The sequence below is a fragment of the Tamandua tetradactyla genome, chromosome 1 (assembly GCF_023851605.1).
Source record: "Tamandua tetradactyla isolate mTamTet1 chromosome 1, mTamTet1.pri, whole genome shotgun sequence".
Taxonomy (NCBI): domain Eukaryota; kingdom Metazoa; phylum Chordata; class Mammalia; order Pilosa; family Myrmecophagidae; genus Tamandua; species Tamandua tetradactyla.
In genome coordinates this window covers 218,128,876-218,144,242 of record NC_135327.1, presented here as the reverse complement: position 1 = coordinate 218,144,242, position 15,367 = coordinate 218,128,876, and the positions used below count along the sequence as shown (strand labels likewise).

At 39.6% G+C, this 15,367-nt stretch overlaps 1 protein-coding gene across 1 annotated transcript in view; it reads right to left on the bottom strand.

Moving 5' to 3' along the window:
• The window catches only part of ITGB1 (integrin subunit beta 1), a 114,862-nt gene extending 99,698 nt beyond the window's left edge, over positions 1-15,164 (bottom strand). Inside the window, exon 1 of the mRNA XM_077152124.1 lies at positions 15,140-15,164. The gene's annotated coding sequence lies outside the window, so the exon portion shown is untranslated. The remainder of the gene's footprint in view (positions 1-15,139) is intronic.
• Positions 15,165-15,367: the final 203 nt, after the last annotated feature.

Genomic DNA, 15,367 nt, shown 5'->3' with positions numbered 1-15,367 from the left:
AGAATCATTGGTGTCCCAGAAGGAGAAGAGAAGAGTAAAGGGCTAGGAAGATTAGTTGAGGATATAATGGGGGAAAACTTCCCAATCCTTATAAAAGACATAAATAATGCAAATCAAAGAAGTCCAACAAGCTTCAAATAAAATAAATACAAATAGGCCTACCATAAGACACATGCTAATCAGTCTGTCAAATGTTGAAGAGAAGCAGAAAATCCTGAAAGCATCAAGAGAAAAACAATCTACTACATACAAGGGAAATGGCATGAGACTGAGTTCAGACTACTCAACTGGCACTATGGAGGTGAGAAGGCAGTGGTATGATATATTGAAGATCCTGAAGGAGAAAGACTTCCAGCCAAGAATTCTTTACCCAACCAAATTGTCCTTCAAAACTAAGGGAGGGATTAAAATTTTCATAGGCAACAAATGCTGAGAGAATTTGTCAACAAGAGACAAGCCCTACAAGAAATATTAAAGGGTGATCTTTGGCTGAAAAAAAAAGATGGGGTGGGGGGGTGTTCTAGTCTTCAAACTGCCAAATGCACTATACCAGAAATGGAATGGCTTTTAAAATAGAGAATTTAATGAGTTGCAAGTTTACAATTCTAAGGCCATGAAAATATCCAAACTAAGGCAAGGCTATAAGAGTGTCCAAATTAAGGCATCTAGGGAAAATTACCTTGGCTCAAGAAGGCCAGTGACATTTTGGGTTTCTTTCTCTAATGGAAAGACACATGACAATGTATGCTAGCTTTCTCATAAGGCTTCTACAACAGCTTCCCTCGGACTCTATCCATTCTGTTGGCTCTGTCAGTTCTGAAGAAAATGTAGGGAAACATCTTCAAGACCTGGTAATAAGAGATAGCTTCCTAAACTTTACACCTAAGGCACAAGCAACAAATGAAAAACAAAACATAAAAAAGACAAAATGGAAACTCCTCGAAATCAAACGCTTTTGTGCCTCAAAAGACTTTGTGAAAAAGGTGAAGAGGCAGCCAACTCAATTGGAGAAAATATGTGGAAATCACACATCAGATAAAGGTTCAATATCCTCTATACATAAAAAAAATCATACAACTCAACAACAAAAGAAAAAAACAGCCCCAAAATAAAATGGGCTAAAGATATGAATAGGCATTTTCTGAAGAACAAATAAAAATGGCTAAAAAGCATATGAAGAGATGCTCATTTTCATTAGCAATGAGGGAAATACAGATCAAGACTACAATGAGATACCACCTCACACCTATAGGAATGGCTCCTATTAAACAAATAGGAAACTACAAATGTTGGAGAGGATGTGGAGAAATTGGGACATTTATGCACTGCTGGTGGGAATGTGTAATGGTACAGCCACTATAGAAGACAGTTTGGCAGTCCACTAGGAAACTAAATATCACGTTGCCCTATGATCTGGCAATACCACTACTATATACCCAGAAGAGCTGAAAGCAGTGACACAAATAGACATTTTCACAATGATGTTCATAGCAGTACTATTCACAATCACCAAAGGATGGAAAGAGTCCAAGGGCCCATCAACAGATGAGTGGGTTAACAAAATGTAATATATACATATGATGAAATATTATGCAGCAGTAAGACAAAATGATGTCCTGAAGCACATAACAAGATGGATGAGCCTTGATGACATAATTCTGAGTGAAATAAGCCAGACACAAAGGGATAGATACTGTATGATTCCACTTTTATGACCATGGTAAAGGTAAAATCAGAGGATTATAATACAGAATATAGGGGACCTAGAGATACACAGAAGCTAGAGATGGGTGAATGCTTAGCTAATGAGGTTGAACTTAAATGTAAGGGAATAGATAGAAGTGAAGGCAGGTCAGTAGTGGGTCTATAAGTAATATTACCATATTGAAGGTGAACTTCATTTCAACCATGATTGAAATGCATAGACCCATATGTCCCCACTGATTAACACTACAAATGTAAATAAGTTTTTGCATGAACTACTGCAAATATGAATCTTGTACAATAGTGTGTAAGTTCTGGGTATAGGGGGAAAATTGCTATTGCATGCTATGGGCTATGTTTAATAGGAAAACATCAACAGTACCACAGCAACACCAGAGGTAAATAATGGAGGGAAGGACAAGAGTTAAGGGGAGGTTTGGATTTTCTGTTTGGTGAGGGTATGTTTATTTGCTATCTTTTTTTTTAGGAATAATGAAATTATCTAAAATTGAGAGTGTTGAAGGACAGTTGACTTTGGATATTATACATGATCCCCAACGAATGGAGGTGGCTGAAGGAAGCCCTGACTGAGAAGCAGATTGGCAAATGATGGTGTATACATATGATTGAATATTGTGCTGCTACTAAAGGAATGCAATTGTGAAGCATTCAACATTGTGAATGAACCTGTGGGACATTTGGTGAAGCAAAATAAACCAGAAACAAAAAAGCAAATGTTGTATGGTCTCATTTTAAAAATATTCATAAGAAAACAGAGGCCTACATTGTAAGCTCTTATAGCAGTCATAGGCAGTCCAGAGGAGCAATTGTTATTTCTGGATTTTGAGAGGCTGTTTGATATATGTATAATCTGATATTTAGAGATAAGAATGAAGCTGATCAGGTCAAGATTAAGGTAATTTGGAATACAGGGTGAAGGAAGACATTATCTGTATTTTAGCACCTCATCTACTCTTTGAGACCAAAGAAAGAAAGTTCAAGTTTGTCCAGAACCTAAATTTTCTGTAGTGCATACTCTAAGTCAACCTGTCTAGATAGCTCATTTAAAGAATCAAAACACAGGGGAAAAATACAAAAAATAAAAATAAAAAGTAAAAATAAACATTAAAAAAAAAAAACAACACAGGGAGCCCAGAATAAGAATGAGGTCCTTTAATCCTGTATAGCCTAATGTAATGCCTGGATACATGCTAGAGTATATTAAGCAAATAATTTGCCAAAAGTATTGGCAAAGTCCCTTGAGGGATGGGAGAAAAAATATGGAACTATTAAACTCTACCATCAGGGAAATCCCTGATACTGTTTCAGACTTTAGGAGCATCAAATCAATAGGACAAGACCTGATCTTGAGGCTTACTCTTGTGAAGCTTATGTAGGTGGCAGAGAAGCTTAGCCTACCTAGAGGTATGCCTAAGAGTCACCTCCAGAGGATCTCTTTTGTTGCTCAGATGTGGCCTCACTCTCTCTAAGCCCAACTCTGCAAGTGAAACGATTGTCCTCCCTGCTATGTGGGACATGACATCCAGGGTTGAAAGTCTCTCTTGTGGCATGGGAGATGACTCCCAGGGATGAGCCTGGCCCTGCCACCATGGGATCAACAATGCTGCCCTGACCAACAGGGGGAAAAGAACAAATAAGGCATCAGTGGCAGAGAGAGTTCAAATACAGTTGAGAGGCTACTCTGGAGGTCACTCTTATGCAAGCCTCAGTTAGACATTGCTACCTATCATAGCTTGCCAAACCAAAACCAAAACCATCCCTGCCAATCCTAAAGAACACCTAGGGCATTATATAAGATTCTACAAGGGTTCCATGCACTAGGGTAATTTTCCAGAAACCTACAACCTCCAGACGGATCCCCAGAACAGATAAGTCCTGAAATGCAGAGGGATCAGCCTCTCCAGAACATCAAGTAGTTCCATCCCCCATCCCATATTATCGACAGCCCCTTTCAACATGAAAAAATTAGAATGGACTTTGCCCAAGTACCCCTAAAAAGTGGAAGAGAGATAAAAAATTATAGTGGAGCTATACTGAGAAGGTAGGGTTGAACAAATGAGTAAGATTGCTGAATCATTATATTGATATTTCTTTTAGTCTCCAGTGTCTTAGAGCAACTAGAAGTAAAAACCTAAAATTGTGGAATTGTAAACCACACCAAACTCTGAAATCTGTTCTACAACTCATTGTTGCGATGTGCTTAGAAATTTACTGATGTTTTGTATATTTTGTTATTTTTCACAAAAAAGAAAAAAACATTCTTAGGTTTAGCTATAGCGTTTTAATCTGGTATCAGTTGCAGGATGGTCAGCTGGTGGTCTAACCTAAAGCTCTCATTCCAGAGGAGACAACTAGAGTTGATTCTGTTTTCTGTATATCAAGATCAATAACCTACTCCCTGCTAATCAGAATGTCGGAATGTCAGAAACAAATCTCTGGTGTTTACTAGTATTGGTTGGTATAGCATAATGAATGTTATATATTGGAAATTAGAAGTGGTGAAAATAAAAAAAAAAGTACTTCTGTCTCCCTACAAATTAAAAGGAAACAAAAGCAGGTTGTAAGTGACTCAGGACAACAGCCTGGGAAATTTGGTGATAATGACTTGAGCCTTGGTTTGGTGACTAAATGACTGTACCAGCAGCCCCATCTTCAAACCCCTCCCACCCACCCCCAGGAGTGAACAATGTGCCAGGGTTAAGTGGGATTAGTGATCCCCAGGGAAAGTCACTGGGCTAGAGGTATAGGGCAACTTACCTATGTGAATTTACTACAGTTCTGGACTTATGGGCCCAGAAACATGACTTGCTCTCATTTATTCACTCACTCATTCATTTCTTCAACAAACATTGTTGAGCATCTGTTACATACCAGATATTGTGCCATGGATCCCACCATGAATCAGCAGATTGTGCCCTCATGAAGCCCACAGCACAGGAAGCAACCTAGAACTGGGTCTATTTGTTGGGGGCATGGTGCTAATGCATAAAGAAGAACACTGATTTTTTTTTTCATTAAAATGATTGTAATTTTGATTAAAAAAAGATTCCAGGAAGCAAAAATCGAGGGGATAACAGGTCCTTTCTGCTCCAAAGACCATGTTCTTCTTATGCAGATTGAGCCACTGACCTTCTGTGCAAGTTTGAAACTGTTGTGAACCCTCAAAATGTCATTTTCTTTAATACTAATCAATATTGTTGGGAGGGAGCTTTTTTATTAAGTTCTTTCAATGGAGATGTGATCCACCCAGTTCCAGGTGGGACCTTTTGATTAGCCAGTTTCCATGGAGATGCATCTCCACCTATTCAAGGTGGGTCACTTACTGGGACCCTTTAAGAGGAAATCATTTTGGAAATAGCAGACAGAGCCAACAGGGGACCCAGATATTTGTAAGTGCAGAAAGAAAACACCCCCAAGGAGGCTGTTGGATATGACAAGCCAAAAACTTGCAGATGCCAGCCATGTGCCTTCTCAGGTGACAGAGGTATTTTGGATCCACTGGCTTTTCTTGAATCAAGCTATCTTTCTCTGGATGCCTTTATTTGGACATTTTAATGGCCTTAGAATTGTAAACCCATAATAAAATTCCCCTTTTAAAAGCTGTTTCACTTTTCAGTATATTGCATTCCAGCAGCATTAACAGACCAAAACATCTCCTAATACCAATATTGAATATATGGGTTCTCAGGTCAAACTCTATTGAATCAAAAAAGCCCTGTTACACCCTAATTCCACATCAATGGTTGTCCAGATTCCCCACATTTATGTGAAAATGTCACATGGTTGATCCATGGTGAGACAAAGACATTAACTTAAAAGATAATTTCTTCATTTAAAAAGCTCACTTTCTCAAATTTATAAAGTAGTTTTATTTATATTTTCACATTAGATGAGTTGTTTAAAGAGCATTTTTTTTAAGGTAAAACAATACTTAAAGTACTACCTGGTGTTTAATAAATGCTGATGAAGCCGTTAAGGTGGAAAGCTGAAATAATTTGAATATTTCAATGTGTAATATCTTAAACGCATACTTTTGACACTCTGCCTCCTCCCCATCCCCTGTGTAGTTCTTAACTAAAGTGACTCAACTAACATAGAGAGGAAAATTTTGTCCCATTATTAGAAATTGGAGAGTGTTATTACATATAGATGAGGTTTTTGGCTTCCACAGAGATTGCAGTAAGCAGAGTTCTAAGATGGCTCCTAAGAGTCCCTGCCCCTACTGCATAGGATTTGGTTAATTCTTGTCCCCTAACTCTACCCCTTAAGTATGGGAAGAACCCATGATTATGCTGGGATGGTTACTTTCTTGATCAGGTTACATCATAGCACAGATGGTAAGAGGATATAGTCTTGCCGTGATTATATTACATTATATAAGATTTTCTTGTAGTAGACTGGAAAGAGATTGGAAGCCAGCAAGATGTATGCCTACTGACCTAGAAGATGGCAAGTAGGCCTACTATGAACTGCAATGGGGACAATGCTGCAGGACCTGCAAGTGGCTTTTAGGAACTGAGACAGGTCCCCGGCAAGAAAACAGGGACTTCTAACATTAGCTGCAGGAACTAAATTCTGCCAACAAACTGAGTAGGCTTGGAAGATGTGTTAGTTTGTCAGAGCTCCTATGACAAATACCGCACAATGGAGTGGCTTAAACAAGAACTTATTAGCAATTTGGATGCTAAAAGTTCAAAATCAAGAGGTGGGCAAGGCCATAACTTGACTAATATCTTCAAAAGGTCATATTTACAAATGGGTTTACACCCACAGGAGCACAGATTAAGATTTTAGCAAATCTTTTGTGGGATACATGATTCAATCCCCAAAAAAAGACTCAGAGCCCATATGAGAACTGCTTATCGAGGCTCAGAGCTTGATTGCAGCCTTGTGATACCTGAGCAGAGGATCCAGCTAAGCCATGACTGGACTTGTGACCCATGGAAACTATGAGATCATAAATCTTTGTTGTTTTAAGTCATAAGTTTGTGGTAATTTGTTATGTGGCAAGAGAAAACTAAAACTGAGGTTGTCCAGCAGAGTCTGGTATTGCTCCCCTCTCCTGGGTGAGAGGTTCCTTTGCCAGAAACCTTGCTTGCGGGGGTGGTCCATTGGCCCAAACCTACCATCTTCCAGAGGCAGAGGTCTGTTTTAGTTTTCTTGGGCTACTCAAGCAATTACCGTAAAATGGGTTGGGGCAAACAATGGGAATATATTAGCTTACAGTTTTCAGGCTAAGAAAGAAGTCCAAATTAAGTCGCCATTAGGGCGATGCTTTCTCCCTGACAACTGTGGTACTCTGGGGCTAGCCTGTGACATGGCAAGGCACTTGGTGGCATTCCCTGGTCTCTTTCTTCTCTTCCGGGTTCCATTGATGTTCAACTTCTAGCTGCTCTCTCTGTGACATTCTCTCTCAGTCTGAATTTCATTCCCCTTAAAAAGGACTCCAGCCTGACTGAGGTGGGCCCTACCTTAACTGATGTAACCTCACCAAGAATTTCTATTTACAATAGGTTCACACCCACGGGAATGAATTAATTTTAAGAACATGTTTGTATGGAGTACAAAACAGCTTCAAACCACCACATGGCCAAATCCATGTGCCATTTGATTGAGTGGAATGGACATGTTGGAAAAATTTCCCCTGGCACACCTCCACCTGCCCTTTACCACCCATGGTGTTTCAGTTGGCTAAAGCTGCTGGAATGCAATACATCAGAAATGGATTGGCTTTTATAAAAAGGATTTATTTAGTTACATTTCATCTGGGGTCCTCTGTCACATAGGAAGGCACATGGTGATGTCTGTTGGCCTCCTCTCCTGGTTTCTGGTTTTAAATGGCTTTCCCTGGGGCATTTCCTCTCTGCATCTCCAAACATCTGGATCTATATTGGCTCTAAGCTCTGAGCTGGTGTGGATAGGCTGGGCTGGGCTGAATTCCTTCTCTCTCTTCTGACTCTTTCTTTTATACCTCCAGCTGATCAAATTAAAATGTCACTGATTGTGGAAACACTCTTCTTAGCTTAACACAGATGTAATCAGCCATATATGAAATTCCCATGTTAATGATTTAAGTCACAACAACAGAATAACATGGCACCATCACCTGGCCAAGCTGACACCTGAACCTAACTACTACATATGTGAACACTCAATCATCCTGTCAATTCTCAGACCATTTCCTCCTAGGAAACCCTAAAGCCAGAGAGGAGCAATTGACAAAGAGACTCTCTCCAGCTAATAATACTGATTAAACTAGACAGTAACAATAAAAATCCCTAACTATATAAATAAAATCATCTGATTGAAAGGAGGGCACTAAGCTGAACATTCAGAGCAAATGTATCTCTCTGAAATGAGAATGAAGAGAAACTTTAGAAGAAAATATTCTAATTCATATTCACAATGCCATTTGAGAAGATGCTGTATTAATAAGAAAGTTGGGCTTTCATGAGAAAGGAACACTCTATAAAGAAGAAATAATTTCTTGAAAAAAATGTAAACCATAATTGCCACAATAAAAGTTAAATAACAAGTGAATAATACATGATACACTAACACAAATTGAATGGTCTTGGCAGAGTGAGACAGAGAGGGAGAGAGAGACCATGAGAAAAGATAAGAATCTTGGAGAACAGATTTTGAAGTCTAATTTTAAAATAGTCAGTGTTCTAAATGGGGAATGAATAATCAATGAAATAATAGAAGATAATTCCTCAGAGCTGAGGAAAGGTTTGTGTCTTCAGATTGAAAATATTCACCAAGAAATGACGGCATCATTTTTTTGAAGTCATTTCTAATGTCAAGAACTATGAAGAGTGAGATTTATCCTACTTACAGGTGAATATTGCATGAATCTTGGCAGAAGACATGAAAGTCTTGGATCAGAGACAAAGGACTCCTTACTCATGGCACTCTAGTCAGCATGAGATGCATGCTTGCGGCAATTCCTCTTGACAACCAGATCTTGTGGAGATGACACAGGTGGATGCTGCACACAGAGTGAGTTTGCAGCATAGTAAGGAACCCCAATCTGAGGAGACCCCAATTTTTTAAAAAGGCTACAAGAAAAACTAGCCCAATCTTCAGAGGGAGACATTATCTTTACTATACTGGTCAGCAAACAATTCTGCTCTCTGCCCGGGAAAGAAATACCATCTCTTTCTTCTAAGACTGCTTCCTATACAAACGTCCTTCAAAACATGTTATAAGGGTGCACAGGTGGTTCAGTGGTAGAATGCTCGCCTGCCATGGGAGACCCAGTTTCAATTCCTGGCCCATGCACCCAAAAGAAAAAAAAAAAAGGATATAGAACAAAAACATGTTGTAAGACATGCAGAAATGTGAGAGAGCCGTTGGGGATAATCTCCTAACATTTAAATATACCCGTGCAAAATTAGGTCAGTTACAAGGATGAGAGCAATTTATGATCATCCAGGTAGAAAAACAAAACAAAACAAATTCCTTAAAGTTGAAAAAATGCAGACCATCAGACTTACAATTTTCAAAAATGGATGATAAAAGACAATGAAGTAGTATTTATAATGCTCTTAGTGAGAAGGATCAGAATCTTAGATATTCTAAGATTCTGAATGTAAAAGTATATCATGTATGCTTTTTAGATAACTGCTTATGAAAATATTCCACCCAAATAAAAACTTAATTAGAGTAAAGATTATGAGAAACAGATTATATATATAATTAGTAGTAAAAATCAAGTAAAACTTCGAATTAAACATAAATGACTTGATGAATGAACTGTAATGCGATTGGAAAATAATTATGCAAAAGGAGAAGCACATTGTAAGAAGCTAACCACTAAAGAATCTGGAAAATTAGACTGACTCTTAAATAAAACTGAGGAAATGAGGCAAGGAGGATGTATTAGTTTGTTAACGCTTCTGGAATGCAATATACCAGAAATAGAATGGCTTTCAAAAAGAGAATTTATTAAGTTGCAAGTTTACAGTTTTAAGACCATGAAAATGTCCAAATTAAGGCACCAACAAGAGATTACCTTCCCTCAAGAAATGCTGATGCCTTCTGGAACACCCGTGTCATCTGGGAAATTACGTGACTGGCGTTTGCTGGAGTCTTTGGTTTCTGGACACTTCTGTCAGCTGAGAAGGCACATGGTGACGTCTGCTAGTTTTCTCTCCTGGCTTCTTGTTTCGTAAGGCTTCCCCAGGGGTGTTTTCCTTCTGCATGTCCAGAGGTCTCTGGCTGTGTGGGCACTGTCGGCACTGAAGCTGTTTCCAAAATGGTTCCCATAAGCAACACCCCCTGAATGGGTGAAGACATATCTCCATGGAAACCACCTAATCAAAAGGTTTGGGTGTGTTCTAGTTTGCTAGCTGCTGGAATGCAATATACCTGAAACAGAATGGCTTTTAAAAAGGGGAATTTAATAAGTTGCTAGTTTATAGTTTTAAGGCAAGAAAATGTCCCAGTTAAAACAAGTCTATAGAAATGTCCAATCTAAAGCATCCAGGGAAACACACCTTGGTTCAAGAAGGCCAGTGAAGTTCAGGGTTCCTCTCTCAAATTAGAAGGCACATGGTGAACATGGTCAGGGTTTCTCTCTCATCTGGAAAGGCAGATGGTGAACACAGTCAGAGTTCCCCTCTCATCTGGGAGGGCATATGGCGAGCACGGCATCATCTGCTAGCATCTTCTCCCGGCTTCTTGTTTCAGGAAGCTCCCTGGGAGGCATGTTCCTTCTTCATCTCCAAAGGTCGCTGACTGGTGGACTCTGCTTCTCATGGTTATGTCATTCTGCTCTGCTCTCTCTGCATCTTTCATGCTCCAAAATGTTTCCTCTTTTATAGGATTCCAGAAACTTATCAAGACCCACCCAAATGGGTGGAGACATGTCATCACCTAAACCAGTTTAACAACGACTTTTGATTAAATCACATCTCCAGGGAGATGATCTGATTACAGTTTCAAACATACAGTATTGAATAGGGATTATTCTGCCTTTATGAAATGGGGATTTAGATTAAAACATGGCTTTTCTAGGGGACATACATCCTTTCAAACCAGCACAGGGTGGGTCACATCTCCATGGAAACAACTTAATCAAAAGATCCCACCCAGCAATACTGAATCAGAGTTAAAGAGCATGGCTTTTCTGGGCACATGGCAATTTCAAACCAGCACAGAGGGGGAGAAAAATAAAGGTTTCCAAAAGGTTCCAACTGGTGTAGTGAGGTGTGAGCATTGTTCTAGTTTGAACTTTGATTCTCATAGAGAAATACAGTTTCAAATTTCCTTGTTAAAAGGAAATAATTACCACAAGTAGAATTACATAATACAGAACTGTCCAGTGAATAAAGGGAAAAAAATAACACATGAAAACTTAAATAATGAAGAGAAGATGGACAGGAACAACAGTAGGGGAGGGGAAATTTCTGCCACTTATTTCCACCCCCCCCCCCCCTGCCCCGTTGGCCTTTCTTAGCCTCTCCTCCAGGGAGGGAGAATTTGCTTCATATATATTTGTGGGCAGAAACGCTGGGTGGTAAGAGGGATGAGCCCACGATTGGCTCCACCTCGCCCCGCCCACCTTTCCTCTTTGTTGCATCTGACCTGGACCGCTTCCTCTCTGCATGGGGTACCTAGCATGCTCCGCATTGCATCAGGACCAGTTAGAAGGTGTGTGAGAATCGCGAGATTAGCTTTGGGCTTGAGCAGGGTGGGCGGCACCTCCTCTACCTCAAATGCTCGATACCATGCTACCTCCTCTCCATATCCTTGTGTACTTGTGTAGTTAATAAAGTGGGCACTGTTTCTCATTCATTCCTCTGCGGTGGAAAGCCCAAGGGAAGGGGAACTGATTGTTTGGATTAAATGAGTCATTTTTTGCAGGGGATAGGAGGTTGTTTCTGGTCATAATAACATAATGGTTAAAATGTCAAAACCTACTCTAATAACTACATTGGCAAAAACCTTACCACCAACATACATTGGACACTCAGGCTGTTGTGGACCCCTACACTGCTAAGGATTTTTTTTTGGGGGGGGAGGGGGACAATTTGAAAACCTAAACCAATGTTTTAGAAGTGTAAGACTTTGAAAAAAAAAAAAGTAAGATTTTGACTCAGAAAATTCCTCGTATAAGCACTTATTTAATGGGAATCCTTGCTCATGTACGCAAAAATTCACTGCTGTTCACTGCAGGGTTTTCTGTAATAGGAAAACACCATAGAGTTCATCTAGAAGCCATGGGTTAAATAAATTGTTATATTTCAGTCCATGGCTGCAGCTAATAAAAAGAATAAGGTTGATCTATACACATTAATCTGTAAAATTACACAACATTCCTTAAGTGAAGAAAGCACATTGCAGAAGCTGATCTATATTATGATTGCATGTGTGTGTGTATTCTAAGAAAGAGGCCTGGCAGGATATTATATCTGGGAAGTGTGGGTTTTTAGGGTTGTTCGGGCTTTTCTTTCTGCATTCCTGTATTGTTTGAATTTTCCATAAGGATAATGTGAATATCTATTAAAAAGTTAAAGATAGTCTATTTCGTGGAAAAATACTCTTTTTTTGGAGGAAAAATGTATTTCCCCTCTGTTACACAAGGAAAAACTCACTGTGTAATTATTTGGTTTCTTACATCATTTTGCTCAGATAGTTTTAAAGAGCATTGCCAAAGAGGTGCTCCCCTGGTTAATTTGCACAAAATAGTTACTTTTTTTGTTGTTATTTTAAATGAAATTCAAGAGTATGCTTATGGCTCACTTTGGTTGTTTTGTAATGTTTAAATTTTCCATGTTACAGCTTTATAATGTTGATTATCAGATGATAATAGGCTGAGACAGAAAAATTTTTAGAAATGATAATCCATTTCTTCCAAGAGATTCAAAATGCTTTATGGGCATGACGACAGAAAATGTTAATAGAATACCAACACCTAAGTAGCTATAGATATGATTACTATTTTATTAGTGGAAAAATGAGGTAGAAAGAGCTATACTCAAACTGGCAAAATGGAAGGGTCAAAAATAGACGTAAAAGCTCCCAACTCTTTTTCCAAATATTCATCCAAGAGTCTAGGAAACTCTTCTTTTTAAACATGCTTTTCCTCCTCTTAAAATCTGTCTAGTTAAAATTCTTGATTATTCTATTTTTCAGTCTGCCAGTGACTAATATGTCACAAACATCAAAACTATGATCGTACACATACATAATAATTTCGACTTGTCAGCAAGGTCACCTCATGCCTAGAACCCATATTCGCATTTCTTTAACCTACAATGCTTCTGATTCAGAGATTTTGTGCTAGATCCTAAGGTAGTTTGTTTCTATCGGCATATTTTTTTTGTTTTCTTGAAATAAAAAATAAGTAAATATAGAAACAGACAGTAAGTTATTTAAAAAAAAATCCCTCCAGCTTGAGGAATGCCTGTCTTTCATCAGTCTTCCAGAATTTTAATAACTGTTTAACACCTCTTATGCCTTCGGATTTCCGTGAGTGTGCTGGCATTTGCGACACTTCCTTTTTCTGATTTGTCTCTTGATTCATCTGCAGACTCAACCCTGCTAGCAACAAAGTATGTTGAAGGCGCATTTCATCCTCACCCTTGCAAAAATCACTCATCCTTAAGGCAACTGACTCAGGCTGCTCCTCGGGTCCTCTTTTTTTTTTTTTTTTTTTTTTTTTTTATCCCCCCGTCCTGCAGTTTTCTACCTATATATGGTCATGGGGCTCACACAGAAGCCTGGCTTCCCCGGGAACACCGGAAAGTGAAATTTCACTAACAAAAACCTTATACCCCTGGCGGCCGCTATAGTTTCTGTCCTGAAAATGGTGAAAGGCAATGATTAAGGCGGTTGCATCCTCAGGGTGCTTTTACTCAGCCCCTAAGGGAAGACGTGATCTTCACAGAGTGGTCTCCCCTCCCTCCCTCGCCGGACCCCGGGACCCAGAAAGGGGGAAGGGGGGTGGCCGCGGCCTGGGAGACGTGGCAGCTTAGCCCGGGAACGCCGCCTAGCTCCGCCCAGCAGCCCGCCTGGCTCCGCCTCGCAGCCGGCGCGGTCTCCCTCGCTGTAGTCCCGCGGCTGTTCTCCGAAGCCCTGCTTCGCTACCACGTGTGATTGTCCCCAAAACTGCGAGGAGCTGGGCTGCACTTAAACAGAGCAAGCAAGCGAGGCGCCACTGAATGGGGCGGATGGCAGGGGCAGTGGGCGCCCACCACGCTATGCTGCCCCTCGGCGATTCGTTTATTAGGACCCAACGCTGCCTGCTGTTACGCAAAGGAACAGTTCATCCCACTTTAAATATGGAGAGCGCGACGAGGAGAGGAAGTTCCGGGGAGAGAGCAAACCTATACAATGGCCTATCTTGCAGAAACATAACTCTAAATAAATCCATCAGTTTTTTCCTAGCGAAGATGGCCATTCAAAACCTCCAGGTTATTCGGAATGACCAGAGATTTAAGGAAATGTGCAGAAATAAGAAATCTTTGGAATAGGATCTAACTAGCTTTAAATGGATAGCTTTCTTGGTGACATTTCAAACTAGATGTGTAAAAATATCAGAGACTTTATCAGGGGAATTGTTAACGGAATATCACCCAAATTTCATGCTCAAATAAAACTATGATACTTTCGAAATATAACTGGAGAATGAATAGAAGGACATTGACTATTGTTAGAATATTAAAAATATGCAGAAGTCTCACGGGCTTCATAGGTTTTAGACTCCTTTAGGGTGGAGATGATAGTTATTACATTTCTATTACTTCAATATAAGGGAACTCACTGTAGAGCATGGTGCACAAAATAGGCACTCAGTGGATTTGTTATTTAAAACAAATAATAATCCACGATGCAAAGCAATTCAATATTGGAGGCAGGTTTGAAGTGTAATTTGGGCTTTTCCCTACTAATCTGATTTAAGTATGGTCCTATACAGAGGCATAAAGTAGATGTTTAAAGTAACTTTTAGTAGCGTTTCTGAGCCCTGGACTGCCAGGAGATTTCTGGGATCCTGTCAAGGGTTCTTTGGTGATCATGCTGTGTGGCTTTTAGCCATTGCTAGTCATCCTAATCATACCTTACACTTTCTAGTTCCAAGTCCCACTGCCTTTTTCATCCCCAATGTACCTACCCCTACCTTGTAAAAACAAAAAATTAGTGCATTATAGTCAGTATAATCTCACTTCATAATGCCATCATCTCCACTTTCATTATCTGTTCCCTCCACATTTCTGGGTTTCTTTTCTACCTTGGACAAAACACTAAAGAGAAAATCAATTAAACAATAACAACAAAAAATCCCATGAAAACAAGCAAACAAAAAAAGAAAAAAGGAGACTACCGTCTTAATAGTCTGAAAATATGCCCCCCACTTTTTCAGTGCGGTGCAGACAGATGCTGGGCATAAAAATTTGAGTTTTCTTACCTGAGGTCAGGGGACAAAAGACTGTGGGTCGCTGTGCTTAGTTTTCCATATTGAGGCTTTCGTTTTTTTGTTGTTGTTTTAATATAGAATGGAATGAGCAGAATGTAGTTATTGCCTGCCATCTAGTGTATTTAGCTGGAATTTCACCTTGCGGCTAAGAACCGACAGCTAAAGTTCAGAAAACTAATGCATTGATTCAAATAAGGATGGATGAACTCTACAACCACT